The following is an 18,099-nucleotide window of genomic DNA, read 5'->3' on the forward strand; positions in this document are numbered from 1 at the left end:
ACCTGTTTCCTCGACCATGTCTGCACACTGCCTGGAACTGACCTCTGCCTGATCACTGACCACGTCTGCACGCTGCCTGGAACCTGACCCCTACTTTGGCAGACTACCCACGGACTGACCACTGGTATTGACCCCTGCTTTGGCTGACTATGCTACCTTGACTCTGGCCTTGATCCTTGCCATACATTCAGAGACTTTTCTGGCCTTCTCTGGCTCCCTGGACTTCTAGCCTGAACATCGACCGCGCACCCTTGATCGTGGTGGGCATACCTCGAACTTTCTCTCAAGGAGATCCTGCGAGGCCCACCTAAGACAAGGTGGCCCGGGTAACCAAGGGCTCAACTTGAGGGAACCCCGGGTTGCTAGTGGTGAAGCTCCAGCTAGCCTCTGTCTCCTTCTGTGCTCCACCTCCTAGTGGCAGGCACTCTCTGAGTCCGACCAGGGAGCCTACCAATCCTGCTCTAGGCCAAGGGTCTACCTCCCGGTGCAACTCCTTGTGCTGCCTCTTTTTTTATCTAAGTTTTAGCAGGGTAATTATTTACCCAGTTAAAATTTGGTTGGTCAGTGGGGTGAAATATTTCAACCCTAGGTTTGTCTGGCTATGTCCAGAACTTAGCTGGACACATCCTTTTGAATAATGACTCCATAATATTTCTTCTCTATGTAGTCTATTAAAAGAGTCATTCATAATAACTGAGATATAGTAGGAACTTTGTTTCCCATCTCTTTGAATATTTAAAATGCACTGAATAATTTACTTGCAAAAATATGTAATCTTAAAACGCTCTCCCTTCTCTTATTTTTTTAAATAGTTCTGTGCCTTTCTTTCTCCCTTTGGATAAGATGGTGATGAGTAAAGAGCATACTTTATTGATAAAAATAATATAAATAGTTGTTTTCCCTTACCCTCCTGAAATGATCTCTGACACCAAGTGTTTCTTGACCAGCTGGCCAGAGTAAATACTACAACATAGTTTGAGATTTTTTACAGTCAAATAGGCCAGTAGATTAAACTGCTTTAACATCATCCAATAGCTCAGTGTGTAATGCGCACATTAACAGCCTATATCAATGAGATGGAAATGAGGCATGATAATGTGGATGTTGAAGTACACACATTAAATGCAGATGGTAGCACAAAATGTTAACTACGTCTTTTCAAGGAGCAGTTAAGGTGTTTTGTTGGCATTAATGCATCTGCTTTACATTTTCCACTATTTAACACATTTTTTTTTTGTTGCTATTAGATTATGAGTTATTTACTGCACTTTGGTATTGCATTGCCTCATTAGCAGAGGTTCTGAGTTAATACTGATGCAGATTAGTATACCCACCTTAACAGTGCATAACAGATAACCAGTCTCGCAGTCTCGTCCATATTCTAACTTGTCAAACTGGCACAACAGGAAATAATTCTTCATCACTCTATAACAAAACCAATAAGGCAACACACAGAAACATATCCATTCTCACCACACTCGGGTTCAGAATTCAAATGTGGTGCTTGACTCACATGGAGAAATATTCTTTGATGACGAGGGTAGAACTGAAAGATTCAAGGTAGTGCCAAGCAAGGTCTGGAAATAGTATGCATCTTGCTCAGGAATACAAAAGCAAACAGCTCTCTGATGTCTTGCTGGGATGCTTTCAGTGACAGGTATCTCCTTCAGAACCCCCCTGGCTCTGCTCACAGGTCAGTGCTTAAATAAGGGGCAGCTGCAAATTCAATTCTTGGTTAAAAGCAAAGTCTGTCCTCTTTTCACTGATTGATGCAGACACCTCTCAAGCAAGTTGCTTTAACCAAGTGCCACTCAGTTTATTCTTGCTGTTTTCTGTGGTTTGTGATCCTTGTTACCTTTTGAAGTGTAAGATGAACAGGAAGAGCTTCAGTGGTTATCTTGTCTTATCACAACACCATGTCCTTTCCACTTCTACAGAGTTGAGTAGCCTACAATTTCAATTCAAAAATGCAAAGAATGATGGACAATTCAATTATATATAATTAAGTCCAGAAGCTGTCTGTCTTTCTCTTGTAATAGATCAATCCTGCTCCCAAAATCACAATGGTCTGTTTCTTGCTAACTCAGTCAACTGAACCAAAAACAGTGAAGACAACTGAAAACTTCTGCTTTTCTTTGAAAAAAAAAAAAAAAAGCAGGCAACATATCCCACATCCCTGTGTGGTACCTTCTGTTATATTGCCCTTTCCAAATCTCAGAGCAATGATTAGCATGCCTAGTGTCCACGGAGTGTCCTGGGTTCAGAGAAAATAGCCTAAAAATGAAGGTGGAGCTCTGCTTGAGCATTGTAGCTAGAAAGGAATCCCCAGGCTCCACTAGCTGAAGAGATACAGAAGAAGCAGAGCTGGTGAGGGTCCCAACCAAAGAGTGGGCTAGATCAGCATGGCTGGCAAGGTTTGACCCCTGTCAGTCAAACAAAGGCAGCTGCAGCCGGGCTGGAGTATCATGGATGGTGGGGATCCCTATACACTGGCAACTGAAAACAATAAGAAACTACTAGCAGGAGGAGCAGTGGAGCCTGTTCTGCCACTCCTCAGCATTTTGCTTGGTTCTCTGCCAGCACCAGGAGCAGGGTATTAGACACCCTAGATGAAACTTTAGCCATGTGCACTCCCAGAAGCATTTGTCTCCCTCTCTCCATCCCTGCTCAGCCCCAGGAAAATTCCTCTTCCTCTTTACCCCCTCCCCCTGGACTCTGGTTATGTTGTAAATGCATCACAGGAGGATTTCGCCAGCTCCCACTATCACAGTGTTGAAAATCTGATGCCTGGTGGGCGGAGCAATCAGATAGGAGTTAGCAATCTGTATGAACCTGCTAGGGAGTTATCAATCTTGTTATGAAACGGCTCCTGAGGAAGGAGGAGTTAGCAATCTGTTAGGTACGACTCCTGTGGAGCGAGTAATAAACAATCTGTTATGAATCTGTTGCTGAAGACGCCTGAAGGAGAGGGAGTAGCAATCTGTTACCAGCGGAGTGCTTGGAGAGGGCACTCAGCTGTTGAGGAATGTAGATAGGTGGATCCTTGGGCCAATGGCAGATGACTGCACCCCCAGGAGGATATCCTCTGAGGGACCACTGGCTAGGTTTGGGCATGGAGACAGACACAGATAGTTCTTTTATTAGACAGGTTAGTAGAACCACCAGAGATGGCAGTAGTGAGCTGATATGCCCGGCAGGGCTGAAGTCCCTCAGGTACTGGAACAGCGATCCCAGGGTTGAGCTGTAGAGAAACTATAGATAGTGAATAGACAGGGTATGCCGTATTCATAGCCAGAACTGGATGACAAACTCACATAAGGTCTTTAAGAAGCTCAGTAGCTGGAAAGGATTAGGCCCTCGAGGAGCGAGTACCTGGTTCCAGGGAAAGCTCTGAAAGAGCGGTGGTAACTCATAAATGTCTGTATCTGTGATAGCTTTCAGGCAGTAGAGAATCTTCAGAGTGTTCAGGAACATAGGCCCTCGAGGAGCGAGGACAGGTTCCTATCGGCAATCTGAAATAAAGAAAAGAGAGCGAGGCCCCCGGGGAGCGGGTACCCCTGGTACGTCCGAAGAGGCAGAGTAGATTGGACGAATCCTTGCTAACTCGAATCGTTAGCAAATACTGAGACCTTTTATATTGGAAGCGGATGACGTCATCAGGAACATGGCGGATCCACAGCATTGTGCCAGTCCGGGGACGTCGGAGAGAGACGGCAAGAAGACGCCAATGCTGCTAACCGTCCATCAAACCCGGAGGGAATCGCCAAAGAGGTAAAGAGGGCGGAGTGAGGGTGTCGAGCAGCGATGGACGCAACAGTACCCCCCTTCAAAGGGTGATCGCCTCTTCGGGTACTAGGTTTAGGTTTCAAAGGATGCGTAAGGTGAAACTGATGAAGCATCTCTTTGTGCGAGATATTGGTCTGAGGCTCCCAAGTGATCAAATTGGGGCCGAAGCCTTCCCAAATCAGAAGGTATTCAAAAGTCTTGCCTCTGTTGCAAACATCCAGAATCTCTTTGATCCTGATTTCTAATTCGTCTTCTGCAAAGGTGACAGATGGATCATGAAATTTGGAAGAATCTTTCAGAGTGTTATTGATGATATCAGCAGCAATGGGTAGAGCTGCTGCGGACATCACTGAGGAATTCAGTGGAAGTGGTGATGTTGAAGAATGTCCAAATCCACTTCTAAAGATGACTCTCCAGTAGATGATGCTGGATGAGAGATGGTAGCATCACCAGCGGAAATGGACTGGCTGGTTGCTAAGGATATCTTCTTCGGATCTATTATGTGCTGAGGTACATCAGGCACATCTTCTGAATGAAATGAGCATGACAGTGCGTCTGCTCTGGAGAAAGATGGCAAGAAGACGCCGCAGCTACTAACCGTCCATCAGACCCGGAGGGAGTCGCCACAGAGGTAAAGAGGGCGGAGTGAGGGCGTCGAGCAGCGACGGATGCAACACATAGGTGAGGTCCTGGGGGTATTGCTAGAACTTTCAGTACTGCTACAAATCCGTAAATGAAGCCAGGTTATGGTTCTGCTGAAATCCACTGCCACAAAAGACAGCCAGCAGAGCAAGGGAGGCAGAGGAACTGGCAGGGAGCACAGGGACAAGCTCCTGCCACTACAACAAGCCTTTGGCTGCAATTGATGTTGGACCTTTCCAATCCTGCTGCTGTCACCCCTAAACTGAGACACTTTAGATGACCACTTAGTCTGCCTAATGCTTCCACTGCCCCTTACCAGGAACATGTTCAAAATTCATAGGCCAGCACTACTTGCTAATGATTTCATGATGCACGCAATCAACAGAAGGGATTTTGAATTTTGAACATGCTTTTGGTTCGGCATAGAGGAGGATCAGTGGGACAGGCTCCCATCATTCAAGTTATCTGAGATCAAGAGGGATGGAAGAGTGGGAGAAGTATGGAGGGGAGGCAGATGGTGAGGAAAGTGGGAACAAGGTGGAAGAGATGCTATAGAAGTGAGAAATGGAAGCTTGGTGGCAGCAAGGGGTAAGAATAGAAAAGGAGGTATTATATAGAAGGATATTGTGGAGAAGGAGGTGGAAAGGAGACAATTAAAAAAAGAAGAGAATAGGAGACAAGAAGATGGAATGGAGGGGTAGGGCCAGAGCCGAAAAATGTGAGCAGATCTAGGGAGAAGTAAGAAGAGAAGAGATAGCAAAGAAAGGAAACAATGAAAGCTAGAGAGATGATGAGAACTAGAGATATGCATTTATTTGAAATAAATGCTCAAAATGCAATGAAAGATGCCATTTTCAGTTTATTCCAAAAATGTTTGTGTATTTTTGTTTTCATTAAAAAAAATTGGCCTGTTTGAGGCCTTCCACCCCCCACACATTTTCCCCTCAACAAAACCTTGGGTCCCAGACTGAGCCCAGCCTGGGCCTGCCTGGGTCTATTGAACCCCCTCTGCCATGCAAAACCAGCTTCAGGGTTCAGGCCTACCTTGTTGGGCTGAGCTGAGCCCAGTTGGGGCCTCCATTGGGTCTGCTAAATCACCCCCCCTCCCCCTCTATTGCTTGCCAGGATCAGGGACCTTCCAGCTCCCACTAACCCCTTTCATAGAGGAGGCATAAAGAAGAAAAGGGCAGGAGCAATGCCCATTTGCTCCCGCCCCCAACGATTCCTTTCAAAATTATGCCAGCCGAACATTTATGGATATACAACACAATGGCACTGGCTGCACCTGAAAACAGGCACTGAAGTGGCAGTACTTTGGTGCCAGTCTCAAGGATGCTCATGCCATTTTTAAAAGGAATTAATTACTCCTGGCCTTTTCTTCCTCATGTTCCCCATGGAGAAGACAAGTGGAGCTGGGAAGGTCCCCTGCCACAGCAAGTAATGGAGGTGGGTTGGAAGAGCCCAGGAAGGCCCTGGCTGGGCTCAGTTTATCTATTTGTTTATTTATTTAGTTAGTTAGTGCTTTTTTATACCGGCATTCATGATTTACAATCATATCATGTTGGTTTACATGGAACTGGGGTACAACAACCTTAAACATTAACATAGCGAAGAGAAGTAAAAGTTACATTGAAACAGGGGTGATAGAACTGGGGGAAGAAGAAGACAAAGCAGAAGATAACTCAATGAGTAGAGCAATTATTTACAGTGTGCTGGATTTTCAGTAATGGTAGCTAAGGCGGATCCGTGAACTTAGGGAAAGGCTTGTTTAAATAACCAAGTCTTAAGCCTTTTTCTAAATGTCAGTAGGCAAGGTTCTTGTCTGAGTTCAGGGGGCATAGCTTTCCAAATGGTTGGTCCTACTGTAGAGAAAGCCCATTCTCTGGTGGCTAGATGATGGGTGGATTTGGTTGAGGGGGTGTGAAGGGATCCTTTGTAGGCTTCTCTGATAGGTCTAGATGAGGTGTGTAATCTGAGTGGGAATTGAAGGTTAAGAGGGGCTTGGTTGTGGATGGTTTTGTGGATGATGGTGAGGGACTTGTGTAGAATTCTGAAACTTATTGGTAGCCAGTGTAGATTTCTGAGGATGGGTGTGATGTGGTCTCTTCTGCCAGTGTTTTTTAGGATTCTGGCCGCAGCATTTTGAAGCATCTGAAGAGGTTTGATAGAAGAGGCGGGGAGACCTAGCAAAATGGAGTTGCAGTAGTCTATCTTGGAGAATAGAATGGCTTGGAGGACAGTTCTGTAATCTTGAAAGTGTAGAAGTGGTTTAATTCTTTTTAGAACCTGCAGTTTATAGAAGCAGTCTTTGGTTGTGTGGTTGATGAAAGTTTTTAAGTTCAGACAGTTGTCTATTAATACTCCCAAGTCTCTTGCTTGGGTGACAAAGGTGTTAGTGAGTGACCTTTGAGGGGTATCACTATCATCCGGGGAAATGAGGAGGAGTTCAATCTTAGCTGAATTGAGTATAAGGTTTAGGTTAGTGAGGAGGTGGTTGATCTCTCGGAGGCAATTTTCCCAGTAATTGAGTGTTTTTGTAATAGATTCTGTAATTTATTTATTTATTTATTTATTTATTTATTTAGCATTTTCTATACCGGCATTCAAGATTAGTATCACATCATGCTGGTTTACATTAAACAAGGGGGTGTAAAATAAATAACTGAATAGAACTGTAGCAAGTGTAAGTAAAAAAAACTCTGAAGTTACAATAAAACAGTAATGGGGATCAAGATTTGCATGTCGTCTGCGTAAGGAAGTGTTTTAGTTTTAGGTTAGTTAGCAGCTGGCACAGGGGAAGGAGGTATATATTGAAGAGAGTCGGGGACAAGGAGGAACCCTGAGGAACTCCTAGTGAGGAATTGATACGGGGGATTCTTTATTGTTACCCATTTAGTGCAAATGGGTAGCCCCAGGCACCAAGGCTAGATTTGCAGGGCAGGAGGGTGATTGGAGTAACCTGAGCAGACCTAGGCTGGGCTCAACCCAGATCCCCAAGGTTATATTGAGGGGCAAAATAGGGATTGGAAGGCCTCTCCATAAAATGCTATTAATTAATAAGCAATAGTAGCATGAGATTTATTTAATGTTTGGGTACTTGCCAGGTACTTGTGACTTGGATTGGCTACTGTTTCAAACAGGATATTGGGCTTGATGGACCCTTGGTCTGAGCCAGAATGGCAATGCTTATGTTCTTATGTTCTTAAACATGCGCAATTTATGAAATAGCTGTCCCTAGGCAATGGACCAATGCACACACACCGCAAAGTGTGCCCACGCACCGGTTTGAAAGTTACCATCCCTGTGTTTATTGGATGGGGCATTGTGATTAATTTTTTCGCATTTTAAAATGTGAGTATTATTGTTTATACCTTTCACCTTTGATAGTAAAATGTTTTGGAAAAGAAAAGCTTGGGACAATGGAGCTATGGTACTGTGAGATAAGGCAGGTTACACATTTTGGGGTAGATTTTATGACGAGCGTCGGATTTACACGCGTAGGCTTTTGAAAATCCGGGCCTTTGCTTGTGGTGGAAGAGTGAATACCTGAACCATATTTACACATGTTCCTTTCTATATTTATAAGTACAGTCTCCCATCCAAAAAGTAATTTTTTGTGGTTTACATAATTTTTAGTTGATCTTTTTCTTTTTTTAATTTTCAGTTTCATTAGTGATGTCTGGCAATTTTCTTTCTGAATTTTTCATCAAAATATCTGACTGACATAATGAGCAACAGGCAACAACAAACTGCAGATAATATATTATATTTAGTTTCATTAGTGATGTCTGGCAATTTTCTTTCTGAATTTTTCATCAAAATATCTGACTGACATAATGAGCAACAGGCAACAACAAACTGCAGATAATATATTATATTTATTAGACAATTTATTTTCACAAGGGTATTACATAATGTTCATAGAAACAGAATGGGTCGGATTTTAAAAAGGTTACTCGCGTAACCAGGCTTATGCACGTAAAGCCCCGGTTCACATGTAAGTTCCAGGGCTTTACCAAAGGTGCAGAAAGGGAGCAGGGTGTGGGTGGGGCAGGGTGGTCTGGGGGTGGGGCAGGGTCAGAGGCGCCATTTGCTGCTGTGCTTGTGATCGCGTGACAGCTGTCGGCCGGTGCGCGCAAAAGGTAAATGAAAACTTTTGTTATAAAATCGGGCATATATGTGTGTGTGCCAGGTAGCGCGTGCACATATAGGCTGCGCATGCTTCTTTTAAAATCCAGCCTTATATTTGTGTGCCTCACTGCAATCCCTAAAAGGTGTTTGGCCTAATAGATACCATTGTGTGCAAACGTTTAGGCACCTCTTGTCAAATTGCATATTTCAATAGATCTCTAAGTGAACAGAATCTGACACAATCTTTACATGGTACACAGTTAAACAGCAGAAAAAAAAGAGAAAAGAACACCACGCTCTACTTTTCACAAAAAATTGTTTTATATATACAATGACTTTACTCCAAAATATGAGTCAACTGCAAAAAACACTATTCTTAAACATCTTTCTACAATTTTAAATGCAAACTTACTATTTATTTACTGATTTAATAGGTTAAACTTTATGTAGTTTTTAGCTGTTACTATTTTATGAATATTGTATTTCTGATCCTGTTTCTTATCTTGTGTAAACCAATGTGAAGGCTTGTCCGATGTGTCGGTATATAAAACTGAATAAACCATTAAACCATTAAACCATTAAAAATAACAAAACAGTGAATATGGCATGTGCATTAGCCTGGACACCTTTCCAGTTGATTCATTACCTCTTGAAAGTAGACGGATTAACAATCACAATCTGAGATGATAAAAAAAAGTCAGTGTTTGTCTAACAGTGCAATTGTCTTTCACCTGATTAATTGAAGAACTAATGAGCCAATCAACATTTTGGGCCATATTAACAACTTTTTAAAAACAGCAACAATGAATCAAATAAAAGGATGTCCAAACTTTTACACATGCACTATTCACTGTTCTGGCTTCTGTTAATAACTTAAACTTTAGCCCGATGCTTATTGCTGAGGCTGGGTTTAAATAAAAGCCAATGTCCAATATAAAGTCTACAAAAGGAAAAGAATGAGAAATGAAAGGACAGCTCTGCAACTCCATTAATTACAGGTATCATCTGCATAACTTATAGTCTCCTTTGGAAGTCTATCTCACATCAACGAATGCATAAATAAACTTAGCCAAAAGGAGTTGCTGATAATTCATGTGCTGTCATGGATGGAAGATTTAACCATCAATTAAGGAGAATGGATCCATATTTCTATACATGTCCTATTTCTTATGTACTTCCCTTAAGCACTGATTGCTTGTCACTTTTGCAGAAAGGATTCTAGGAGAGATAGATTTGTGGTCTGACCCAGTTTGTCAATTTTTATACACTTGTTCTTATGCTGTAGTGAAGCAGACCAAAATAGGTTCCTTAATCTGGAAAGTCAGCTATGCCATTTTTTTCCAACTGTTGTTTTTGTATTTTTCACTGCTACTGTTTTGTGTGCTTGCATGTCAGTATATATGTATGCTTGTAAATATGATTTTACATGTTATCTATAGCACATGAGCATACAATTTTCATCTGTTTGTGTGTGCTCCATCATTCGATGGAGAATTACTCCGGCCAGCACCTTAACAGTAATGGACAAAAGTGAAATTTCATGATGCTTATTGCATGTTGTTTTGTCATTCTCCTTCTTCTACAGGTCGACAATTAATATCTCCTTGAAATTCTGGGTCAAAGACCCATGCTTCCAAATACACTGGAAGAGATGTGGAATTTCAGGAACATGTGATCATATCCTCGTTTGAAAATCCCAGGTGTTGATGGCATTACTAACTCTATCCAAAGATAATTACTGAATCCATAATCAGTAGGCTGATAAATGACAAAGTTGACCTGGCAAAAATATATAAGCGAAGTTACTCAGAAAACTTTAGCTGGATATTCAGTTAAAGTTATCTGATCAGCTTTATCTGGATAACTTTAAACCTAACTGGCTAAAATGTGAGTATAGCCAGCTACAGTATTATTTAAAAATAATAATCTCTAGCCACAGTAGCAGCTTGATCCCCCTCCCTCCCCCCCCCCCCCAAGTTAAGGGGAAAATGTTGGGCTATAGCAGACCCTTGACCTCTTTTCTTACTAAAAACAATGAGGGTCACCACCCCTGAAGCACCTAAAGCATTATTTTATGGCTACAAAAGGAGGTGAAGCTGTTACCTCTTTCCTACAAGTTAAAAAAGTTATTTGGGGGGAAGCCACCAGACCCCCAATATCCTTCTTAATCTCCCACACCTTAATAAATGAAGGACCTGAGGCTTCTTCCACATCCCCTCCCCTCCCTCCTGCACATCAGTAACCACAATCTTGGGGCAGCAATACCCACTCCCACCTGCCCATAATTTAAAAACATTACTGCTAACCCCCCCCTCCCAATTTTCTTACCTACATTACCAAGAAGGCCCACCTGACAAATCAGGAAATCCTAACGGGAAGAGCACAAGTTCCATTCTCTCAGCTAAGCATCCCTCACTGCTCTGCCAATAACACTGATCGTGTACACAATCAGGCAGGTACTATAAACCTACGCAGAAAACGAGCACTCAGTGTCAAGTGCCCACTTCCCCAAGGCGCGCCCATGCACCTCTCCTGGGCGCACGATAGAGTATTTAAATGAGGGGTTGCGCCAAAAAGGAGGTGCTAGGGACAATATGCACTCCTAGTCCCTCCTTAGCAGTGGAAGCCCAAGAGAAGTAGCTGTCAGCCGGTTTGGAAAGCAGACGCTCAATTTTACTAGTGTCCGTTGTCCTACCCTGTGCACAGCCACAGGTTAGGAAAATAGGTGCTTGTAAAATTGAGCATCGTTTTCTTAACCTGGCCCGCCAGCACATTTATTTTAAAATATTTTGCACATTTTTTAACCTTTTGCTTCCTCTGACTTGATATCGCCGCATATTAAGTCAGAGGATGTACAGAAAAACAGGCGCTAATTTCTGAGCGTAAAGGGGTCGATTTTAAGACCCACGCGCACACATCAATGTATGCACGGTTCCTGGCATGTACTCATATGTGCCACAGTTTAACATCCACGCATGCATCTGTAGGCAGCTCATGACTTGCACATGTGTGTGGGTGGGGGGGGGGTTCAAAATATGTGTGGTGACGTGATCACCCTTTTTCCCAGTTCCCCAACCCTAATCCTATCCTTCCTTCCTCTTTCCCTCTCCTCCCTGACCCCTAAACTAGCCCTACCTAGCCCCAATTTTTTTATATTTGAACTTACTGCTTCTCGGGAGGAGAAGTAAACCCCATGTGCCGGCAGCTGGATGCTGGCATGCGCTTCCCCAGGACAGCGTCTAATGGTGCTTTCCCAACTGTCCCCCACCCTGCCCCTCCCCGTCCAGCCCCTGCTCCCTGGCCCATACTTTTGAAGAGCCTGGCACTTTGGCGTGTAATGGAGGTTATGCAAATGGCCAGGTCCTTCTGGAATGCAGGACCCGGCCACACATGTAACTCCCGTAATGCATGCGTGCAGGGTTTTTAAAATGTACTTGTAAATGTATGGATTGGGCAAACAATTTTTTTTCGGTATCCAGGACAAATAGCTAATAGCCTCATCAAAATGCATTTGCATGTGATGAGCACTATTAGTTTTTTTTTTTTTGGGGGGGGTTGGACGCATGTTTTGGGTACACTAAACCCCTTATTGTATAAGGGATAGTGGACCCGCATCCAATATGAGCTTCCGACCGCGGGTAAAACAATATGCTCAGCTGAGCACACTTTACCTTACTGGGCTGTATCGGTTTTGCTGTCAGAGCAATACTTGATGTTGGATAACCCTTCCAGTGTCTAGCATTGTTCTGATGGTGTAGAAGGATAAGGCCATTCAGAAACAGCCCTGCACTCTCTTTATCATTTTATCACCTACCCTTTTTAATATTTATATTGTATATTTATATTGTTCTTTTAGCCACTCTTATCCAAAGCCTTGGTTTTGGATGCTATTTTTATGTGGAGGATGTTCAATTTTAGCTTATTATGATTCCATGGAACCTAAATCATTGTTTTAATGTCTCACTAACTGAAGTGTCTTCTTGGTTAACACAGAATTAACTCAAAGTTAATCCTAAGAAATCCAAGGACATCTGGTTCCATAGGAAGAACTATGAGGGGCAGATTTTCAAAGGGATACACGCGTAACCCCCGATAAGCTGCCCCTGCCTGCCCCTGTGCGCGCCGAGCCTATCTTGCATATGCTTAGCGGCGTGAGCAAGCCCCGGCACGCGGGTATGTCCCAGGGCTTGCAAAAATGGGTGGGGTGGAGGTGGTTCTGGGGGCGGGGCCTGAGCCTCCAGGCACAGCGGCCATTTGCTGCTGTGCCTGGGATCGCGGGCTGGCCATCAGCTGGCGTGCGTAAGTAATGCCTGCTGGGAGGCAGGCGTAACTTCTTCAACAAAGGTAAGGGGGGGTTCTAGGTAGGGCTGGGGGGCGGGTTAGGGAGAGGAAGGGAGGGGAAGGTGCGGGGGGGCAGAAGGAAAGTTCCCTTCGAGGAGAACGGAGGCAGGCTGCGCGGCTCGGCACACACAAGTTGCACCCCCTTGTGTGCACCAACCCTGGATTTTATAACATGCGCGCGGCTGCACGCGCATGTTATAAAATCGGACGTAGATTTGTTCGCGTCGGGTTGCGCAAACAAATCTGCGGCTGCGCACAGGTTTTAAAATCTGCACCTGTAAGTGACACTTTGCACGTCATTACTACTAATAAGAAGATTACATGATGACCACCGATTTCTGAACATTGAACCGCCCCCCCCCCCCCCCCCCAATATACTTCAGTTTTTGCTCTACCCTAGAACTGTTGGTGGCATGTTTTTGTGCCACTGAATGATGCAATCTCACAGTAGGAAAAGTTGGAGGGGTGAGAGGGGAATAGAGGGAGTTGAGATGGTTTGGGGAGTCACTAAGACAACTACAGAGTGCATATAGAAGTCAAAGCACCTCACAAGATGAATCAGGATGAGTGGAAAGAGTGAAAAGATTTACCGGCATGAAAACATAACACCAGCATTCTAGGGTGTAACATATGTGGAGCAAAAACTGAAGGAGGTGGGGAGGTAATATTTTCTAACTTCAAAGATCATCACAAATGGTGAGACTTCCCAGAATCTCAGCCCACTGCGATCATGTACACTGATTATGCATGCCTTTAAAATTTGGACTGGCATGAAAAACGTGCTGGCTGCCGTTCTTTTAAGGAATATGCCACAAAATGTGAATTCCTTTATAAACTAAAGAAACTGTGTAAAATCACATTTGAGGACTTAGGGAAATATTTCATGGATGTATTTTGAAAAAAAGGAGTCTTATGATTTGAATGCCATAGATTTGAGTGCAAAAAAGCAAACCGGAAACCGATCCAAAACAGCAGTGCAGAAATGAAGATGTTCTACAAATTAATTCCTGAGGAAATAAAAACTACACTGCATCATAAACTGCTACATAAACACTCATAAAGATTCCTTTCCAAAACACGCATTTGCTTATAGAATAATGTTGATAGTCTCTGTAAAAGTAGGTAATTGAAAGAAAAGCTTCTTTAAACTGAAACTATTAAAAAACCACCTAAGATCAACTATGTGGATAACTATCAGGCCGATGCAATATGGGCATGTACAAAATGGGCGAGCAATGCTGAGCGCCCGCTTTCCTAACTCATGTCCACCCACCTCTCCTGGGCACGCAATCCAATATTTAAATGAGGGGTTGCACTAAAAAGGAGGCGCTAGGGAAAATTATGCGTCCCTAGCCTCTCCTCGGTATTGGATGCCCAGTAGTGGCGGCTGTCAGTGCAGGTTAGGAAAATGAACACTCAATATGAGCAGCCATTTTCTCTCACTACGGCACAATATACATGCGCAAAATATACGGCATGGACCCTGTATCTTCTGCATGTATATTGGGCACCTAGAATTTTTTTTTCAAGACTTATTTTAACCTGGTTCTGCTTTCTGTGGTTCCTCCTACTTAGTATTGTACGATACAAATAGGAGGAATTACAGAAAGCAGCATTTTTTTGTTTTTATCAATGAGCCTTTGAACATGGCACACCTTTATGTCAGCCCTGGGCTGGCATACAATTTTCCACTGTTGCATTGGGCGCACTGGCCATGCGGAAAATTTTTTGAATCGCGGGAATTAACTAAAAGTCTCTACATATACTTTAAATGTGATGAGCGCTACTAGCTTTGGGTGTGTTTGGATGCACGTTTTGGACATGCTAATCCACATATTAAATTAAGGGTTATGGAAGCATGTCCAAAACACTTGTCCAATTGCGTGTAAAGTCTTGCGCTCAACTGAGCACATTATATTGCATCAACCTGAATGTGAATTAGCAATGCTGTCCATTGAAAATGATACAGGATTGAGTTTGGATTATCAAGCTGACAAATTTGCAGTGCACAAGGAGAGAAAAGTGGACTTTCTTTAGGAATTTTCTTTTTAGAAATGGACAGATTTGATGATGTCTCACAGCCAAGGATAAAAGATGAAAATGTTTCTGTTCAACAATTCAGTGGCAAATATTTGCAAATGCTAATTACAATATTTTAAGGTATACTTATATTATAACAGAAGATATAACAGGACACATGGATCTGTTAAATTGCTCTTTTCCAGGAAGGTAGAATAAAAATGGCTCACAGTGCTTGGGAGATCCCTGAGATATTGGACTAGACCAAGCATTTATCTTGCACTATGGGAAAGAGGAAAGGAACAGTGCATTCTTACCAAGATGCTTCTACACCAGAGGTCAGTCCCATAGATTCCTCATTCATCAGATGGGGTAGACAGCAACCCAATCAATCCCAAGATACAGCTCTGCTTCCAGTCACCGGGGAGAGAGCTGATGAGACATGGTATACCCAAAAACCCAGTGCTGGATGATGCTACACCATTTGTAGGAGCAACGGTAGGTTTTCAGCATGCCTTATGAAGAGCAGGCCATATGACAGAAAGTGAGTGTGTTCCTCAAAAGTTGAAAGCAGACTTCAGCCCACTATGGAGAAAGAAGAGAAGGAGAATTTTGAAATGTGGACAAAGAAACTTTTTGTCTGATTTGTTAGAAAAATGTTGCCCATATTCATTCTAACATACCTTATTTTTTTTATTTATATTCCACTTTTCAGTCACTTCCAAAGTGGATTATATTCAGGTTTTTGCACATAAAATGGCACATTTAAAACTAATCGGAGAAAGTTCTTTTTCACTCAACGCACAATTAAACTCTGGAATTTGTTGTCAAGAGGATGAGGTAAGTTCAGTTAGTATAGCTGTGTTTAAAAAAGGATTGAATAAGTTCTTGGAGGAGAAGTCCATTACCTGCTATTAATTAAGTTGACAAAGAAAATAGCCACTGCTATTACTATCAACAGTAACATGAAATAGACTTAGTTTTTGGGTACTTGCCAGGTTCTTATGGCCTGGATTGGCCTTTGTTGGAAACAGGATGCTGGGCTTGATGGACCCTTGGTCTGACCCAGTATGGCATGTTCTTATGTTCTTATATAATTAAATTTTATGTGCTGAAAACATTTACACACACAGAAATCCACTAAAACAAAGGGAACACATTTATTTATTTATTTGATGAGTTTTATATACCGTTATTCGGTAGAGCCATCATAATGGTTTACAAAGTGAACATTTTTCTTAACAGTATTGAAACATAATAACAGAATAAGGATATATAGAGATTAACAAGTCAGGTCAAATAATTATTCTTAGGTTGGATGAAGGGGGAGGCAAGCTTGGCTGGAGATTAGAGTTGAGAATTCATTTGATGGTTGGTATGGTCAGTTGACAGTGGGTCGGTGAAGAATTTGCGGAAGAAAAAAGTTTTTAGCTCTTTTTTGAATGTTTTTATGTTGTGCTGTGTTCTCAGGTCTTCAGGTAGTGTGTTCCAGAGTTTGGGGGAGGCGATGGAGAAGGCTCTTTCTCTTGTTGTAGCCAGATGTGCATCTTTTATGGTAGGGATGTTTAAGTAACTTGAGCTATTGGAGCGTAGGTTTCTTGAGGGGTTTTGATGAGTTATGTTGAGCGTGTTTAGACCTTGATTATCGTTGTTTAAAATTTTATGAATGATGGTCATTGCTTTGTAGGCAATACGTGCAGTAATAGGAAGCCAGTGAAGTGATGTTAATATGGGCGTTATGTGGCCATTTCTTTTTGTTCCTGTTAGGACTCTGGCAGCTGAGTTCTGCAGTATTTGCAGAGGTTTGAGGGTTGAAAAGGGTATTCCTATTAGTAAGGAGTTGCAATAGTCGAATGTGGAGAAAATGAGTAGTTGCAGGACTGTTCTGAAATCGTTGGGGTTGAGAAATGGTTTCAGATGTCTTAGGGTTAAGAGTCTGTGGTATCCTTCTTTGGTTTTATTTGAAATGTGGTTCTTAAATAAGAGATCTTTATCAATGATGACTCCGAGGTTCCTGGTGTGGGTGGTAGGGATTATAGAAATAATGTGTTTGTCAAGAATTGTCAGGGGTGGTGGCGCTGGATTCTGTTTTTTGTCCATGAGAATTATTTCAGTTTTGTCAAAATTGATTAGTAGTTTCAAAGAATTTAGGAGATGTTTGATTGAAACCATTAGATCTGAGGTTTTCCTGTAGGTGTCTTTGATAGAGTTTTGTATGGGCATTAGAAGCTGAATGTCATCAGAGTATAGGAAATGTGTGATTTTGCGTTCTTCAAGTAGTTGGCAGATGGGGAGAAGGTATATGTTGAAAAGGGTGGCGGATAAAGCAGATCCTTGAGGGACTCCAGTGTTAAGGTTGATCATTTTTGATGGCTTGTTTTTGATTAAAACTTGGTAAGTACGGTCAGATAGATAGGAGGAGAACCATTGTAAGGTGGTCCCAGTTAAACCAATTTGTGCTAGTTGTTCCAACAGTAACTTGTGGTTTACTGTGTCGAAGGCGGCCGAGAGGTCAAGTAGTATGAGGAGGTATTTTTCTCCCTTGTCAAAGCCTCTTATAATAATGTCATTTAGGGAGATTAGGAGAGATTCTGTGTTTAGGTTTTTTTCTAAATCCATATTGGGATGGGGGAAGGATTTTGTTCGATTCAAGATAGTCATCAAGTTGAGTGTGTATGACTTTTTCAATGGTTTTGGCAATGAACGAGAGGTTTGATATGGGGTAGGGATGTGAATCGTTTTCCATATCGTCTTAACGATAGAAATCGTGTGGCAGGGCAAGAAAATCGTCTTAGGCACGATTTTTTAGTTAAAAAATCGTTAAAAATCGTTTTTTCCGATTAGTGCGCACTAACTGAAAATGATACAATTTGACACTTTTCAGGTCAGTTAAGGTCAGTTTAGGAATGAATATGTATTCCTATTGGCTGCCCTCTTATTTATTCATGTTACCAAGTTTCCTACTGACAGTATATGGGGGATGGGAAATGGAAACAGTTGGTAGCTTGACAAAACAAGTAATGTGATCAGTCAATGTGACTAGAACTTGTGCCCTAACCCTGATACCAAGGGTATTGTGATCTTCCTGCACACAGTGCCCTATCCCTATTAATACCAGGAGTGTTGTGATCTTCCTGCACACAGTGCCCTATCCCTAATACCAGGGGTGTTGTGATCTTC

This window comes from Rhinatrema bivittatum, chromosome 3 (assembly GCF_901001135.1).
Source record: "Rhinatrema bivittatum chromosome 3, aRhiBiv1.1, whole genome shotgun sequence".
Taxonomy (NCBI): domain Eukaryota; kingdom Metazoa; phylum Chordata; class Amphibia; order Gymnophiona; family Rhinatrematidae; genus Rhinatrema; species Rhinatrema bivittatum.